Here is a 20,506-nt window from a genome sequence, read left to right as displayed (position 1 = left end):
GCTATTATCAAAGATAGATTGACATACAAAGGATGTTTGTCCACGTTATATAAGTTAATAATAATTTTGCTGCAAAATTCTGGAATTTTTTAGATTGCATTAGACTGAGTGACTCAGTAGATGGTGAGAATCAAACTTTGTTACTTAAATCATTTTGTCAAACTTCAAGTTTATACTGGAAAGTTTTTATGTGGAAATATATACATAGAATGCTTGCTACTCCCAAAAAAATCTCTAAGTTTAGGAAAATAACTTCTTCAGCTTGTTAGAGATGCAGTAAAGATGTAAAAGCTGATTGGACACTCATGTTTATGGATTTTGAAAAAGTAAATGTATATTGGAAAGAGATATGTATGTTTTTAAGGGTTATGGTCTGATAATTGTTCTTTAAGTAGATCAGTAATACTAATGAATGTCCCACTTCCTGTATCTGTAAAAGCCAAAGAACAAAACATGTTTGGGCTCTCTTGGCAGTTGCTAGTAAAGTTATTACAAAAAATTGGAAATCAAACTCAGTTCCTGAGATCAAAGAATTTTTTAAAGTTTAACAGCAATACTATGTAAAATTGAAAAAGAAGTGATCGGGATAAGGTCTATAAATCATACTTAGACTTTTAGTGGTTTTGATAAGCTTGAAATATTGCTATTGAAATACCGAGACATTTATTTTTTAATTCTTTAAGATTATCTTGATGATTGAATGTATTCCTAACATTGTATAACAATATATGATGCTGAATATCTTCCTGTAAATATGTTATATTAATATAACTTGTCTTAAAAAAGAAGAAGAAGACCATTGCAAAACACCCAAAAATGGCTTCCTATCAAATAAAGGGCAGATACCCTTCTTGGATCACAACTGTTCAATGTACTACAAAACCAAACTTTCTTTCTACTCTTTTGCAGACTAATACAATACTCCCCAACCTATAGCCTTAGCAATCTTGACCATTCTGACCCTTACTGCATGCTTACAAATGAAATTCCAGTGCAAAAATAGCTGCTTTTTGTAGTAGTACCTAATATCTGAGAATCTATATACCCCTCACTTAAAGAAACATCTTCTTACCCAAAATTTCATTCACAGCTGCAAATACACCTCCTGAAAATGGCAAAATGGCACTGTAATATTCTAAATCACCTAAATCAAATCAAGTGCAGGGTAAACCCCAGAATTAAACCCACATGGTAGAACCATAATATTAACAAACTTTACAATAAAAAGAAGAAAAGTTTTACCAAAAGTAAGAAGAGTAAGTCCTAGATAGATAGAGCCCCATGACTGAAATAAACACACAATTCAGGTGCTTAATAAAATCTACCATAGCCAAGTTTGAGGCTAAATTTATTGCAAGAGAATCACAAGGCTTTTTTTCACTTATGTTCATAATCTCTAAAGCACAATGCAAAAATGCACTGAGCTAATGGTAAACAATGTTACCTACACTGAGGCTGAAGATATATTGAACCTACTGGATGATAAGTTCAGGTCTAACTTTACCCCTCTCTCCTCCATTTGTCCCTCAATATACACCTGAAACTGACTTACATCTAGCTATCACACAAGAACAAGTCCTAAAGGCACCATCAAAAGCTAAAAATACTGCATTGATAAGTCCTGACAATATTCCTGGATGCAACTTAAATAGTATGAAATACAGTTTAGCAACCCCACCCTAATAACACTGTTCAGGCTCAGCCTCTATACAGGTTTTGTGCCAAGTGAATGATGAAACTGTAATTTCCTTGCATAATGGAGGATCTTGTGGTCATCCACACAATTATAGACACATACGTCTAACCAGCCATACATGCAAAGCCATGGAAACATTTATCATGGACTTAATCAATAAGGCTACAGGGAGCCTACAAACCACATTGACAATATGCCCCTAAGAACTGACCTGGTTGTTCAAGATTTGGGAACTTGTGTTGACAGTGACCTAATTTTTAACCAGCCTGAATCCATTGTCATATCAAATTCCTTCTACATTGCACAGCTTTTAAACAGAGGGTTTGTATCTAGATCTTGTGATGTCATTGTCTCTCTTTACTCAGGCCTCGTTAAGCAAATCATTGAGTGTAATGCCTGCTTTGGCATGTATCTATCCAGATGCATGCAACAACTTGAATGCCCACAGAAATATCTTACTAAAAGGATAAAGGACCTAAAGACCATGTTCTACATGGACTGATTAAAAGCTGTGTCACTATACTTGGTATCCACCTCTGTCACTATACTCTGTCCCCTACAGACTGTTAAGAGGTAACTGTATCTGGCATGCAAGTTCTTCCTCTGACCCAATACTGGTGGATTTATTGCACATCAACAAGTCAAATGGCATCAGAAATACTCACTTTAGGAATCTAAACCTATTCTGCAGTATCAATAGAACAGTTTGGGGAGACAGATGTATCTCTCACAGAGGATACAGCTCAGATGGTGTAGTGGTACGTTACTGTGACTGCAGTGCAACGGGTCCTGGGTCCAAGATTTGGCAGTGATGACTTTTGGACAGAGCAGTGGTGCAGCGTTAGCATTGTTGTCTCACAGCAAGAGGATCACTGGTTTGATTCTCAAATGGGGTGCTTTCTGTGTGAAGTCTGCATGTTCTCCCTGCTTTTGTGTGGGTTTTCTATGGGTGTTCCAGTTTCCTCCTACGTTACAAAGATATGTGTCTGGAGCATTTCTCTCCATGCCGCTGCTGAAAATTGGCTTCATTGCAAGTCAGACTTTCCCAGTAAACAAATGTAAAATAAATAAATAACACTGTTCTGGGATAGGCTCCCCAAACACGCAAAACAAACTCATGTCTGTCTATATTTAAGCACAACTGCAGTCTATGGATGGGAAACAGAAAATTTATGCCAGGATTGCCCCCCCACTACTAATGGGGAGAGGTACTTCCTAAATGTTTTATCCCGTGCATGGTTCCCTTCAAATTATCTATGATATAATCTCAGTTATTTTCATTAGGAGTAATATCTAATTATTGACCATGGGATGGGTAAGGCTGATGTAACACCAAATAAAATAGGTTTAAAATGGTCCGCAAGGTAAGCTAGCCTAGTACTTACCTATGAACCTGTACAATCAAGGCATAAATTCCTGCTTACTGACACCTTCCTTATTTCCTCAACTTTAAACCCTCCATACTTAAATGTCTTGTTGTATTAATGCACTGATAAAGTACTTGAAACTTTAGGCAATATTGTAAGCAATTTTAGCCATCTATGCAAACTTCTATTAAAAGACATATTAATCTGTATATATCTGCATGAAATAATAAACTGTATGTTTTATAAACTTGGTCAGTTGTCTCTATGACTCTGCAGAAATCACATACATGTGTATTTTTATCTACTATTATATATAATTCCTGAATTTCCTGCATACTCTCAGCAGTTGTATAGTTATATGCATTTTACCTTGTAATATGTCTCTGTAATTGTTGAACTTCAATACTATCCTAGCTTGAGACTGAAACTGGCCATGTGTGATCAGTGTTCCACCTCAATAAATACATTAAATAAGCAAATAAAAATATCTGTTTCTCTACTTTCTTAATCCAGTCAACAGCCACAAGTGTACAACCTTATCCTTGCAAGCAATGTGTTGAAAGCATGACTAAGTCATAGCAAACATGCCTATGCATGGAAAACTGCACCCATTGTCATACCCACATGCACATCTGGGGTCAATTTAGTATCACCATTCCAGCTGTTATCATATCTTAGATATGCAGAAGGAAAATGATCTTCCCAGAAAAAATCATGGGCACATGAAGTGAATATACAGACACTTCAGAGTCAATTCAGCAGAAATACTAGGCAGTGAACCACTGTGCTGTTCAATATTTTGGATCACTTTATTAGGTTATAACAAGGTTCCTCTATGAAGTCAGCTTGTACAAACAGAGATCCATATTTTGATTAATAACTTAGACTTTTTCCTGCTTGAAACTGTATAATGCTCATATGTGCCTTAATTTAATGGCAGCATAAATTTAGCGGTCACAGCCCATGCATTTACAGTAGCTATCCTGGTACTGTTAGGCACTGACTCAGAAACATGGCAGTGCTTGCATGACAAGTCTGTCTGTATCTTGTGGACTTAAGAAGTAGTGTATACTGTATTTAATGCTAGAAGCATATGCCTGTCCCATACCAGTATGTATTATGCCATGCATAGTATTTAGATATTATTACAGAACATACGTATATATGTATGAAGAGAAGAATAGATGCCATAGAGGTTCACTGGAGAGCAATTGAAAGCACAGCAATAAACTTGAAATACTGACTGCTGAATGAATGTATTATCGTGTGTACTTTGATGGTGTTAACTGCTGCTTTGTGTATCTGGGGCAGTACTTTCAGGTTATGGCAGCATATGTGTTACAATGTTAGATAAAGTTTGACTTGGCTACACAGCTTTCTGGCCTCAGAGAGTGTGCAGTTGATTTAAAAGATTGAAAAATTACAAGCTTTTTTTGCAACCCAGGATCAATTAAGTTGGCTGGGTACGTTGCTAGTGTCTCATCAAACACTGTCTTCTCTATGTAGGAGAAAACAAGGTTTGTTAACTGCATTGTGCTTTAAAAGCGCATATTGGAGGAAGCATACCACTGAAATTAATGTAATGATGTAATCTACAAATTTACTAACTGCATCATGGATTATGGTAGACTGAATAAGGACATTTTTCTATGCATGGGAAGTAAATGAATATGATGACATGTCTTAAAACATAGTTAAATCACATGTGCATGCACACACCTACACACACACACACAAACACACACACGCACACACACACACACACACACACACACACACACACACACACACACACACACACACACACACACACACACACACACACACACACACACACACACACACACACACACACACACACACACACACACACACAGACACACACACACACCAGAAGTGCTAGTTCTCTCCCCATTGTTGATATTTGCCATACTCTAGGTCCCGGCTGACCATCCACACAGTAATGCATAGTATAGGTTTTGGGAATGAACAGAACAGATGTCTGGGGGTGGGGGTGGCATAGCAAGATTTTTTGCAAGGGGTGCTTTTTTTTTTTTTTTTTTTTTTTTTTTTTTTTAGGGTATTTAGCCGTGTTTCAATTGATAAGAATTTTTGTGTAAGGTCTTGAAGTTTAGAGAGAGAGATCTGGCAGAGCAGATTAGGGATGAGTCATCAGTGTATTCAACTAGAGTAGCATTTTCTGTAGTAGAGATCATTCATGAATATGTTTAAAAGTATGAGGCCTAATATAGATCCTTGTAAGACATAAATACTTACTGCAAGGTGTTGAAACCATTTTTCCTTCATATGAATTATGAAGAAACAGAGTTTAGATGGGATTCATTTTATTTTAATTATGTGGAACGTTAGTTGCATTTCACTGCATGATATCATTTTGATGAGGATATGCATTTTTAGTTTGAGTGAACTCTTTAATTTATTTTTAAAGCAGATAGACAAACTACCAGTTTTTAGATATTATTGTGTATAATGATGCAGTGAACAAACAATTGTAGATCTCTGTCTCTAAAAGGTTTCCCTGTGACTCAAGTTACATGTAGACAAGGTTACAAATGGACTAAAACAACCAGTCATAACCCTGTCACGATGAAAAAAAAGTTGTTTTTTTTTGGGGGGGGGGGCAAGCCCTCAGCATTCAAAGCTATAAACAATATCTCTATACCTGTCAGTGGCTCAACAGGGTGCAGGAAGATTATAACATGGTGGGTTCTATTCCCATTACAGGTGATTAGATTAATTTCCCATTACTGACACTGCAGTGCTGCATTATTTGGTGCTGTGTTTCTGAGTGCGCCATCTTTCGGAGGAAATATTATACCAAAGTCTCATGTTCCTGAGTTGGTGGTAGATCAGGTGGATATAAAAAAATCTTGTTACACTTTATCTAAAAGGATAAGGATTGCTTTACTTATGCATCTTAATACTATAGATATTTTATATTACTTAAATGTTTATATTCACAATATTTGGACTTTCGATTCCACATTAAAATTATTTACATTTATCATCTTAGCAGAATCAACTTTCTATGTCTATGCTGATAATAATCTTTCCTTATTATTTATTCTACACTTTTACCCTTCTCTGTCTCCTCCACGTTATTTCCTCCCTAACCATCTTTTTATCTCAGTTATCACATTGTCATCTTCTGTGTTTTTTATTATATCATAATCTATCATATCATCCTTTCCACATGTTTATAGTGTAAGAAACATTTACCTAGTTATTAATTTATATTTCCTATATATGTATGTATATATATATATATATATATATATATATATATATATATATATATATATAAATCCTTCCCATGTATATTAATTTTTAAACTTTCACCAGATCATATAATTTTCTTTATATTCTCAAAAAATGTTTGCTGTTCTGTCTTTATTTCATTCCATTACATGTTCTTTCTTCCATTACTTTATATTCCATATTACCCTTTACTGGTAACATAGACATCAGAATTCTCTATAAAAGCCATGTACCTTAATAGTCAGAATTATTTCATTTATTTTTATAGCATCTTTTGATTCTTCCCTAAATTCTTTCCATGAATATATTAAGTAATATTTCCAAAATTGTATTATGCCATTGCTTTCTCTTTCCATTAATGTCATTAACTTTTGACTTTCATAATTTAACTTTATTTTCATATTTTGTCTCATCATTATTTGTTTACTACCTATTGTGCACTTTTCATAGTTCTATACTTTTTACATTTCTCATATAACATATTGTCTATCATTTTTGATTATCTCTTTGGTTTGCATTCTTTATTACCCAAAAGATGTGTACATACTAAATATTACTGGGTTTTTAAAGTCAACCCCTTCCTTTTGGTTGTATATAATACTTCTTCTAACTAGGTTCAACCTTAATCTCCAAATGAAACTGAAGACGATCCATAGCTACTCTTTTTCCATTCTACATGGAACCATATACACTCCACCCAGACATGCTAGTTTTCCTGGTATACAGGCATTTGACATACACACACACACACACACACACACACACACACACACACACACACACACATGTATGTGTGTGTGTGTGTGTGTGTGTGTGTGTGTGTGTGTGTGTGTGTGTGTGTGTGGTGAATGATAAGTAAAAGTCTTCATTCATTTTCTTAATCTCTGCAAATCCATTACTTGTCATTTTATTTAACTGTAATCCTGCTTTTAAAACAGTTTTTTCAACCTTAAAAAAAAAATAACCAAATAATCTGAATGTGGCAAGCAAATATGTATTGCTTTTTTTTTTTCACCTGTCATCTTGCTTGTCTCATTCCACACATCATCATCATCATCACCATCAATCCACTTGTTCCCTATTTTCTACATAAGGCTGGGCTGTTGTATAAACTGTTACTATCTTTCTCGATTAAATGCCATTCTCCTAACTTCTTCAACAGTTATGCCTGATTTTTGCAAATCTTCTCAAATAAAATCCATCCATCTCTTTGCTGGATGCACTCATTTTCTCTTGTCTTCTTGATGTGTATCACAAATCTTCTTCACCAGATGGTCTTCTGCTTTCATGCATGTGTGACTGGACTAGCATAATCTGTGATCTTTGACAATATCCGAAACTGGAGCTTCTTGGCTTCTGTCCTGATGCACTTATTTTTTCATCTGTCTCACAGTGTGCATTCTACCAAGGATATCATTAGCAATTGTAGGGCCAAATTTGGTCCATTTTAATGAAGCCCCCTCTGTTGACCCTCTGAATTTTCCATCCCAAACTGCCCTTGACTTGATGGCTTAATGAATTTAAGACTACTTCAGATTAGGTATTGGGAATAATAGCATGTATTGTATACAAAAAGAAAAGTATAAGTATATATATATATATATATATATATATATATATATATATATATATATATATATATATATATATATATATATATATATATATATATATAGATATAGATATGTGTGTGTGTGTGTGTGTGCGTGTGTGTGTAAATATTTAAAACTACTTAAAAAAATCAGTATCTTTATTTATTTCCTTATATTTTGTTTTATGACATAATGAAAAAGAAGTAAACAATTGGACTCCTGGATTACCCCAAGGTGTAGCATCTCCAGAACTTCCTATCTCAGGGTCTGCTTAGTTCACTCAGGCCCACCATAAGGGTCCTATTTTATAGGCTGCTGAAGCCCTGTGTCTACATGATGATTTAACAGCTGGCTGCACTTTGACTTACCAGAGTACATCGCTGCAAACTATAGCAGTATTTCACCCAATCTCGTGAAACTAGATGGTAGATGGCTGCACAATTCCTCCTTGTCTTTCCCTCTGCAATTCTTTTCAGTGTTTTTCTGATTTTGGCCCCCCTTATTTCCCCACTTTCCATCATTTGACTCATGCCTTACTCTTCTTCCATTGCATGCCCATCAACAGCACAGTCTGGATATATTTTGTGTATTATTTTCTCAATAGAATCATTATACTAAAGTACAGGAACTCTTCATTCCTACTTTACTGAGTGAATTCCTGTGCCATGTCTATTTCTGATTGTGCTTATTTATGCTACATATAATTCTGACTTATCCTCTGCATGTACTGTTGCAGTAATATCACTTAAGGTTCATTGTTTTTTTTGTCTGCATTTTTGCTGAGCTAAGACAGAAAATGGTCTAGGCAGACAGTGCTCTGCTTTGGTTAACAAATGATAAATAAATAAAAGCAATATAAACATCTTTGTAAGTTAAATACTCTACACACTCCACTGCCTTTTTTAGGTGCTGCAGACTGCACCAAGCAGATCACTTTACTGTGAAGCAGGCTCATTTTGAAACATGAAATCTTGTAAAATATGACACATCACAGTCTACAGCTCTCAACTCCCATGCCCTAAGCAAGGAAACACTTAACAAATGAGTCAGTGGGGCTGTGTCTAATGGTTGTCGGATGATTGGGGTCCAAATTGACTACAAAAGTATCTAACCTCCATTATACATTCTCATCTAATATTATACTTTTCGTCCTTCAACCGCTTCAGTTATCTCTTGCACTTTCTCTAAAATGGCTGGAGTTCATTGCCCAGTTGATTTTCATAACTTGTTACAGTTAATAATGTTTTCACAATGGTTAAACATCCCCAGAATGCTCAAAATTAATATTATCAATAATGTCAGAACTCCAGTTAGAAACAGCATTGCACAGATAACACCCCACTTACAACTATTTAATGAAAGTTTTTTTTTTTTGTTTGATTGTTAAACTGGATAAGTGGACTAATACATGCAGATTTTTTCCAACCTTATACCACATCACAACACATCACAAAATAAACAGTAAGGATTACCTGTGGAGAAAATTTAGAGTAGTCAATAAGCATCATTTTTAGGAGCTGGGAGGAAATCAGAATGCCTTAAAGAAACCAACATGGACATACAGAGAACACACATACTGTCCCACTCTATGATCAGCTTTCTATAATACATTTCCTTCTAAAAACTTTTATTTATTAGTGTTTTTTTCATATTGTCTGTCTGAAATTTTCATGCTGGCTGTACACAAGAGGCCAGTTGGCATAATAGCTAAGGTCTTAGTTTCCCATGTACAGCAATTAATCTTGATCTCCAACCCTGTGTCTCTGTGGGGTTCTTCCCAAAAACATGCCAAGTGATTCCACCTCAAGCTCTCAGTGTAAGTAGTTACTTACAATGAGAGCAAGTTTTTTAGAACTTGGCCCTATAAGTAGGAAAAGACATTGCACTTTAAAGCATAATGACCCTGTCATAGCCTAGTGTATGCCCCCAGGACAGACTAGGACTCAATTAGGGCAAATAGGTGAAATTGGCCTAAGGCTGGCCCTGCATCTTAACACACATCTCAGACATTTCATTTCCATAACCTTTAGTTTCCTCAACTACTCTGCCATTACTGGGCATGCTTCTTTACCATATTTAAGGATCAAGACTGAACCCACTTATAAGAAGAATAATATGTATCCAAAAAGAAGGAAGGTTTAATTAAAAAAATCCAGTAGGGCATTTATCTTCTATATATCATTTTGGATAAAGAAGAATGTAAAAGAAGCAGAAATAAAAAGATAAGGAATATGTTACTTAAGAAATATAAAGTAGTATGGAAATATAAAAAGGGGGAAAGAAATGGCAAACAATGTACATACATATTTCTATTATTGCAGTCACTACCATTTCAAATTAACACCTGCTCAGTTGACATTTTTGTTTTGCTCGTCTACTTTCTTTCTATAAATCCACTTAACTTTAGCCATCACCACAACTTTACTTATCATTTCTTATTACATTTACATGTTTTCCTATTTCATATGCCTCTAAATTTTCTGCTCACTCTGTCAAAAGCTTTTACTATATTACACGTTATTAACCTTACAACTTTATTATCTTTCAAAATAATCGCTGCCACTTCTTTTATTATTATTTCTTTCACTCCCCTTCTTTTACACCAAAAATCCCATTTCTCATAACTCCATCCAATACCTTCTGCATCCTTCTATGAATTATTTTTATGAATACTTTATATTCTGTAGTTTCTAATGCTATTGTTTTCCAATGTTTTTGCTTTCATCCTTTTCATATAAATTGTATAACTCCAGCATACATTTCTTTTTCATTTATACCTTTCTCCAACCATTCATTTAATATCTTAATAAATATTCTTTTTTTCTCTTTTATTTATGTCTTTATAATATCCATGACCTAATCTGTCCTGTCCAGGTGCCGAGTCCTTCCTTCCTTCCTTCTCTTACTGCTTCTTCTATTTTTTTCTAGATATTCCTGTGCTTTTCTGCTATTCATTTTCCTTCTCATTTTCTCTGTTGACTTATTTTTGCTCATATTTTTTTGTTTGCTTACAAACTTTAATACAACTTCCATAAGTTTTGTTTGATTTTATATTATATTTTTTATGTAATATTGCCTCCATCTTTTTTCTTTTGGATTTAGTTATTTCCTAAGATGGGTAAAACTTCTACCCTGTTTGAATGAAATTGATTATAATTTCTTTCCCCTTGACACTTTTATTACTTTTTTTATTTTAATTCTTACTACTAGTCATCTCTTTTGTACTGTATTTTCTCCTTTTCTCCTTTCATTCCCAGTCTCAGCATGTAAACATTTCTTATTTGTATCAGTCAAATCACCCTGTTGCAGGAGTATGGCCTTAAAATTGGCTACTCCACTGACTGACTACAGCCCCACGCTCCTTCCTTTCAGTGCTGCCCCCCGGCTTTTGTGGCACTCCATTTGCCACTTGCTCTTGTAACACTTGTTCAACCATAATGCTCCTTCTTACTTGCTCTCCATCCTTCAGCTCATATCAATGCATTAGCATCAGTAACACTAGCATTTCCAGGCCTCGACCACTCCATTCTGTTACTACTATCTGTTCTCCTCTCGTCCTGCTTCTCCTACACAAACTTTACTGCTGCATCTCACTGGAAAGGAAAAGGAGAATTTCCTTGGTTTTCTGGCCATACTATATTTTCCAAAAGTAAAACCAACTCCTTTAAAATGAAGCCAGTTTCAGCCTTCAACATTTTGGTCTTATGTTTCTAAATTGAAAATTACCTTAATAGTTCCTGACCAGGTCTACCTATAGAATAGCTCAAAATAGCTGCAGTCATTGCAGTTTATCTTACATAAATCCTTATTTACTGATCAGTATAACAATCCTTTGGGCCCTTGTGGTGGAAACAATCATACCTCCAACCACTATACAAAGGTGGAAGTGGTACCAATCTCAAAATTCAGACTGATTGTTATACTCTAGCCTTTCTCCAAGATCCTCAAAAATGTATCCTCACCCAAATATTTCAATATTTTGTATCTAATAATCATCTGTCTCCATCACATTATGAATTGTGCCCCTTTCGCATTACAGACATAATTATTATATTTCTTAAACACCATGCACATGCATAGAAATAACAATAATCTGATGTATGAAGTTTTCCTTGACCTATCAAGAGCATTTAATCCACACCATAAACTTATCCAGGGACTGTCTCAGCTGAACATCTCCTCCTCCTCTTCACTAAATCAATTAATCTCCTATCTCTCCAATAGGATACAAAGTGTTAGATGCTGGAAACATCCACCTTTCTCCCTATTTCAGTTGAAGTGCCCCAAGTGTCCATCCTTGATTTTATTTTTTTCAATATGTTTATCAGTTATTTACCTCTACAGTCAGTAAACTCTACCAATATCCAATATGCTGATGACTTGGCAATTATCTACACCACCAAAACAATAAAAGAACTTCAATACACAATCCAGCATTCATTTACTTCTAGTGAAATCTGTCTCAAAAAAGTCAGACTTAGTCCTTAATGTCAAAACAAAACAAATGTATGTTATCCACCTCCAAAACTACAAAAGATTCCAAGTATAACTTTTACCTTTTAGCCTCAAATGATACTTCCATTAAAACTGTCTTCCATACCACACTCATTTATATCCCTTGTGATGAAAATCTTTGAACCTCATGTTAAAAGATTTGAACCGCATGTCCAAAAGGTTGTGCAAAGTACACAAACACTTGAATTACTCTTCACAGCTAAATACTTTGTTACTGTGAATCTGCTAAAATGCATTTAGTGACTACCCTTCTTCTGCTTACTCTCTTCTGTGGCAGCTCTATATTCACCAAGATAGCATGACATTTATTGGCATTTCTTGCGGAATGACATGTTCTGCTTTGTAAACTTTGATTGTCTGAACAACTCTTGTCATATACTCTCCCTGCCAATAATTCTCAGAGTGACACTCAATTCCTTTACATAGGTAATCTGAGTAATTTACTTCCTCTTTCTCTAAAAGAAATGCTTAGTTTATAGTTATTCTAAATATAGATCTACTAGACAACTGGAATTGACACTCTTCTCTACCACATTGCCAGACAAACTCTAAATTCTCATTTTTGGCTTTATATGTTTTCATGTTATCTGCTATGCCACCAACTCTAACAAACATCTATATTTTAACTTTTAATTTCACAGCTTCGGCTCCCTAATTCACCACGTCTCACCCTCTAATGACGTGTCCCTTATCAACATTAAACCTGTCTGTTATCTGCTATTCCCTACATGTAACACTCTAACCATATCCTGTCCTTCATATTTTCTCAGTAATTTAATAAAACTATCTTTCCACTCTTACTCCTCATACTCTGTTTTCTATATTCTGTCTTATTTCTCGTTTTACTTTTCTGCTGAACATGTAGCAGTTCCTTGACTTCATTCTATTTACCTTATAATTTCATAAACTAGCCATAAAATGACCATAATATTAAATATCTCAAATCTGACTTTTTCAGTTTCACACTACAACATAATCTTATGTTTTTGTTTCTTGTCACTTTCTTATTTACTTACATTGCTGCCATCTGTATGAATAAGACCTCGGTCTCTCTCTTTCACTATCCACTACTACACACATTAATCTCAGCATCACTTATTATGATAATTTCATTTGTGTATATAATAAAATCTTGTGTCGTTTTATTAGTAACACTGTAACACACACTTGTCAATTGTTATGTAACATTATCTATGTGTGATTTTCACTTTGTCAGTTTAGTACTCTCTATGAAGTTTCCCTTCTCCATAGTGGTGGAGCGGTTAATGTTGTCGCCTCACCAGCAAGAGGTTCTCCAGTTCAATTCTCAGCTGGGGTGCCTTCTGTATGGAGTTTGCATGTCTTCCCTGCATTCGTTTGGGTTTCCTCCGGGTGCTCCAGTTTCCTCCCACATTCCAAAGACATGTTTCTGGAGCATTTTTCCCTGGGCATCCATTGAAAATAAGCTTTGTCTAGTCAGATTTTCTCAGTTAAAAAATTATTAAAAAATATATATGAATCCTACACAACATGATTTTTTTATACTTTAAATGAGCTTTTCTCCCTGGGATTCTGCTGAAAAGGAGCCTCTTTGTCCATTCAGATTTTGCCAGCAAATAAACACAAATAAATATACAAAATATATATATTTTGACATTGTATACTGTTTCATAAGTAAACTTGTGTCAACTTCAGTCCTACTGACAGTCATTAGCCTTGTTGAGTCTCCTTTGGAGATCTAGTATCAGAACTGTATCTCATCACACAGACAATACCACTGAGCCTATCATTCACTAGTAGTAACTTAATCTGTGCTAGTTATTTTCACAAACTGTTTACCATAAATGTCATTTTAATTTATTGCATTCTCTGTTCACGCATGTCAGCTTTTCAGTATATAATGTCTGATTCTAAAGATCTCTAAAGATCTCTAAAAGAATATTTACATGTATATAATGTTGCAGCAACACCACCAGCATCTTCTGAAATTGCCTGTCCAGGATAATATTAAAATAATCTTCACATATGTATTATCTACCTTTTAATGTGATTCATTTTAACTTCTTTTTATATAAAACGGTGGTATTCAATGGACATCTTTATGAAATGCTATAATATCAAGAGTATGTATATGGTCATTGTCAGAAAAAGCAGCAAAATGCATTAAATCAATATATTCATTATTGATACTCTTGATAACTAAAAAACAATCTGTATTATATCTTCCCTGCAGCAAAAGATTGTGCCATCAATAAAATTCACTCATAAAAATCTATGTTCATGTTGACCTTAACACCATCACGGATGATATAACTATAGTTACAGAGGGGCAGCTGTAAATACATCACATAAATGACTGTATATATATATATATATATATATATATATATATATATATATATATATATACCATACTAAATGGTATAAATCTCCTTCAGTGTAGAAGTCTAATACCAGATTTGTCAGAAATAGTAGTGTTCGAACAATTTTTTCAGTAAATGTGAATATTGTTAACAACTAATTGAAAGCATCAAAACCCTCAATCTGTGGAATGCTAGAATGCAATAATTTTATATCCACAACCAGAAAAATATCACTTCCTCAAACCTATTTTATAGAGGATACATTGCTTTCCTTACTGTGTGGGTGCGAAATTTGTAAATATAAATTAAAAAGCAGTTCATATGTACTGTATTTTACTTCCCATTATGATGCAATGTAAAAACTGAATTAAATAAGTAAACACGTGGTGATAATAAAATTAGCAGTGCAAGATAAAATTTTGCTTGGGAGGGCTATTTCATGCTTAATTGATGAACTGATTGTGCGGGCCTTCTGAAGAATAGAATATTAGCTGTATTTTTTTTGAAAGAGCCATGCATCATTTACCATTTATTTGACTTGCTGCTGTTGTTTGGGCTCAATGGGCAAAACAATGCTATAAAATAATCTAAGATTATATTGTAAAACATATACTGAAGAATGTAAACAATAATTATAAGTTTAAATAAAGATATTCAAGCTGTATTAAAATTATGAGTACTAGAGACTAGGATTGTTATACTTGAATGAGGAAGACTAACAGATTATGGTACCACCCAGTCAAGGTGAAACAATTAATGTAAATGCTCCCATAATTATTGTATAAGAGCAGGATGATTTTTCTTGCTTAACTGTTATAATCAGTATGCATTTTACTATATAAATATATGTGATATAGTCAACACTGGTTTTGATCTTAAGAGCAATGAAATATGAAAGCTCTGTTTTTTTTTTTACCATAATTCAGGCATAATAAATTATTTTATTTTTGCTTTGGATTGCTTTTTCTAGAACTGTTTTGTATGACCGCCTAAGTAATTTTTTAAGAATGATTTATTGTGCACAAATTCAAAACTGCATGCACCCAGCCATGCACAGTCACCTTGGAATTTCCATTTTTGATACAGTATACATCTTATAATTTGAATATGGCCACAAGTCAGGCAATCTATCAAAATGAATGTCACTGAGAGATGTGGAATATAGCATAAAACTTAGGTAAGCACATTTATCACAGGTTTTACAGACTTAATCAGACTCAAAATCACACATATGAAGTCAGATGTTTCATATAGAAAGTGGAAAAGACACTATGAAAATGACCAACAGTTGAGTAATACATGGAATATTACTAAAATATAAAAAATAATAAGAAAAATCAACAATAAAATCTCAAGCACACATATTATATCTTAAAATATTCATGAATGCTTAAGTTTCTTCAGTTCCAAAATCTAGATGGTTATTCAGTCCTGACAGCGAAATAGATTCATTTAGCTTTGTCTCAAAACAGTATTACTTGCAGTCTAAAAGTGTGTCTTTATCCCCACCGGTCAAGTCTATATCCAATATTACAGTGCATGAAATAGACAATTTTTTTACATATCCTTTTTATTATTTATTTGCAGTACACAACTTAAACTAAAAAACACATATAAAAATTTCAAACAAAGAGCAGCAACATTGTAAAAAGCACACAACTATATAGAACTATGTACACAAAAGTGCAGCCTACCATCATATGAGTGTCTCATGAAACAGTGAACACTCATATGAGGAAACTTCTAAAGAAAGATCAGTTTTGAGTGAATTCTCATATGAGCAAATGCCCAAAAAACAAACAGTTATTACTTTCTATTTTTTTGCGGGGGAGGCCCCAATTCACCCCCATGTGGTTGGGGAGCTGTGCCTGCACACCCTCTGCTAATTATATATACTGACTCCAAGATCTCAGAACAGTGAGTTAAGGACAAATTCCTTTACCATACTGTACTGTGATCACATTCAAAAGACTGCATGCAGAAACTCCATTAAGAAGAAAGTTCACTCACAAGTGTTCACTTTTTTTTACAGCATGAAAAAGCATCCCCTTGGGTCAGCATTTCTCTTCCTAATTGTATATATCAAAGAAGACACACCAATTATATAAAGGAATACATTTATCAAATAATAGTTTTCTTCAAATGATGCAAATGAGTTTTTTTTATCCCAACAACTTTTAAAGACTTTGAACATGGACTGATTTTTAAAAAAATAATTTTATATAATTTGATGTACTTTAAAGCTACTTCTTTAAAAGAGCTCCATGATAATTTGGTCCTATCAGCCCAGTTTTGGGTTATATAAACTCATATACAATTAAATTAGTATATATTTATCCTTTCTGGATATTTTTTCCTGGTGTAATATGTAGAATTGCAAATTCCATTGATAGTGTAGATTTTTCATAACCCATTTTTCCTACCTAACTTCTAAAGAGTGCCATAACTGATATGTAAATTGACATTTCCTTAAAACATTAAAAAAATCTGCAATAGGATAATTGCAGGCTGTTTAGAAGAGTGATTTGGAGAATAATTAAATAATTTGGCTGGTGTCATATATACATTATTAAGAATAATGCATTGTATATAAACATGTTTCTTAAGAGCGATGCATTTGAGATTTAAATGAGCAGATTCCCTGAACTAATCAGATGAAATATGAGGATTATGACTTTTCCAGAAATTTAACTATGCAAGAGGTTTTCATAACTAAAACGAGAAAAGAGTTTATATGTGTCAGAAATTTACTTGACTGAACCTAATTATTTCTACAATGATTTACAAAACATTATTTCATTTTTATTAGTTGGATATTTACTGATTTATTGTGTATAAGACAGTAAATTTGCTTCATGATGGACACACAACCTTTGGTTAAATTGAGAGAGAGTCTTATATCTAAGGAAGATGTGTTATTAATTATAAAATGAAGTACTATTTTCTCTGTAAGTAAGAAAAAGTTCTTTAAATCTAGCATTTGGTTGTTTATTTTAGAGATAGAGTTTAAGTATGTTTGTTGCAGTATTTTGAATGTGTATTGTATATTTATAGTTCTATAAGTTTTTGGATCAAAATGATTTTATTAAATTGACATTTATGTAATTTGATTTGTTCCATAATTTTTTTTTTGCTAATGAATGGCAATACTTTTGGTTTGTTTTATATTTTCAAATGAGACTTTACCATAATTTTACCCAAGTTGGGTGTCATGCTTCTTCTTTACATTAATGTCAATATTTTTTATTACTTTACAAGTATTAATTATTAAGAAATACAAAAAAAATTGTGCAACCCTAGCCTGTTTTCTTGGTATAAGTTTATTATAGGCAATATGTTTATTTCCCTGTTTATTACCTTAAGACAATCCCAAAGTTAATAAATATTACCTGTGGCATGCACCATTTTTAAAACTACAATCCACTCTGCTACAGGCCCCATGAGGAGCTCAGTGTCTCTCCAGTAAGTGTTTTACAACTGTAAATGCCTATTTATGTTGAATTGTGTTATACATTTTACAACTGTATATGTTTATGTTAAATTGTGTTGGACATCTAATATTATTTATGCTTTATTATTGGAAGTCACTATGCCATGCTAGCATTTTGCCTGCACCAAGTTGTTTTTAGTATAATAGTATGGTCTGTTTGCATAGCTGCACCTTGTTCACTAATGTTATTCATGTAATTGTGTTGTGTGTAGACAGCTCATACTGGTGTCTTAATTATTTCTATACAATTGTGCTGTTACTGGTGGATAGAATAACATTAGACAACCTCGACAGAGTGCTGCTCGCTATATTTTTATCTGTGACTGCATAACTGTCTCGAGGTTTCTTCTAACAGATGTTTTTCCAATTGGCTCAATATCTGCATATAGTAGTAGTTGGTTCAAGACATATATTTTCCTGCATACGGTAGCTATTTGCTCAGTTTGTTTTTTTGTAATCTTTATAATATAATATATCTTTACCATCTCAAAGTGCTTACTCCTCTCTGTACTGTTCTTTTCTAGACTTAACACCACTCTTAAGTATTCAACTGCGGTACCACCTTTATCATTCTTATAAGAAAAGTGCAGTCCGGGTCTGAACTGTCTGCAAACAGCTAAAGTTGACTTTGAGTATGTGTCTACCTGTTTGAGCCAATATTCATTTTTCCCTGGAGAGCACCCTGCTTTGGCTTGTAAGCACCCCCCCCCCCCTACACACACACACTCACACTCATCTTCCACTTTCTTTCTTATTCCCTTCTGTTAGCAAATAGTATCCATAGCTGATTAATACTGTGTGTTTGTTAATTTAAACTGAGACTACAGTAACCTGCTGATACAAGGTTATCTTGTTTTTCCACCTGAGAAATGGTTAAGAAATGACTTACAGTTTCAGAGCAGTCCTTGGTCAATTGTGATTGTTTCTTAAACACATACTTGTCTTTGCTTTGGCTCATTAGCAGCAGTACAAAGAACTGCCTGCTCACACCCTTGTTCTCCCCTCTCCCTTCCCTGTTTATTACCTTAAGACACTCCTAAAGTTAATAAATATTACCTGTGGCAGGCACCATTTTTAAAACTGCAAACACCCTTGTCACTATCATATGTTCATTTATCAGTTAACTCTGTTACCTGATTGTTTCCAGCCCCTCATAAGAGCAACTAACAGGGTCACTACCCGCTTCGCTCACCACCCTGCCCCTATTCCCTCCCACCCCCAGTGGTCCCACCTTTATTATACTCACAAAACCCTCCCATCTTTCCAATAGCCAACCACAGCGCTAACCCAACACTACCTCCTCTATCTTCCCACTACTATCACACCTCCTCAACTAACATGTACAAGCATACCTTACCTATGCTCACTGCATGCACTCATTCCCCCACTCAACCACTACCACTGTACTACTACTCACACCACCACTCATGTCTCCCCTCCCACCAACTCAAGAAACCTTCCTGTGCATCCCCCACATATTCTACCAACTATATTACTCAAACATAAAGCATCCCTACAACTTAACATATTAACCCTCCCACCATACCTATTACCCACAGAGCACAATCATAAAGTTTCCCTTATAAACAAACACATTCAAAAACTGAGAAAACTAATAACCTCATGCATATCAAAACTAGCCCTAAGTGGAGACATCCACCCCAACCCTGGCCCTACCATCTCCAACCCCAGTCCTCATAATCAGACTAGAAACCACAATTTCTCCCATATTACAGCCAATAGAAAGCCAAGTGACTTCCTTCTACTAAGCCTAAATATTAGAAGTATATCCAACAAAGTCCATGAACTCCATGCCACCATTGACTTGTACTCCCCAGATATAGTCATCCTGACAGAAACCTGGCTAAAACCTCACATTACCAGTGAGCAAATACTCCCTACAGGTTATGGCATACTAAGAGTAGACCGGCTAAACAAGAAAGGAGGCGGTGTAGCTATAATATTTAAACAGCATCTAAACATCCAGATCTTAAAATCATCAGCTCCGCAAATAGGCAATGAAGAAATAATATATACCAACCTCAAAATAAACCATAACAAAACCATCAACATAGTTGGATGCTACTTCCCACCTGGCCAAAACATCCCTCCACTAGAAAACCTCCTCAGCTGGTCTACCCACCATCTCCCCCAAGAAACTATCATTTTAGGTGATTTCAATATTGATTGCCAATCCTGCTCTGGCAACCATCCAACCCATCATG

Source organism: Protopterus annectens, chromosome 3.part1 (genome assembly GCF_019279795.1).
Source record: "Protopterus annectens isolate FY-2018-M chromosome 3.part1, PAN1.0, whole genome shotgun sequence".
NCBI classification, from domain to species: Eukaryota; Metazoa; Chordata; order Ceratodontiformes; family Protopteridae; genus Protopterus; species Protopterus annectens.
The sequence above is the reverse complement of the archived record's forward strand: the minus strand, read 5'-3'. Positions refer to the sequence as shown.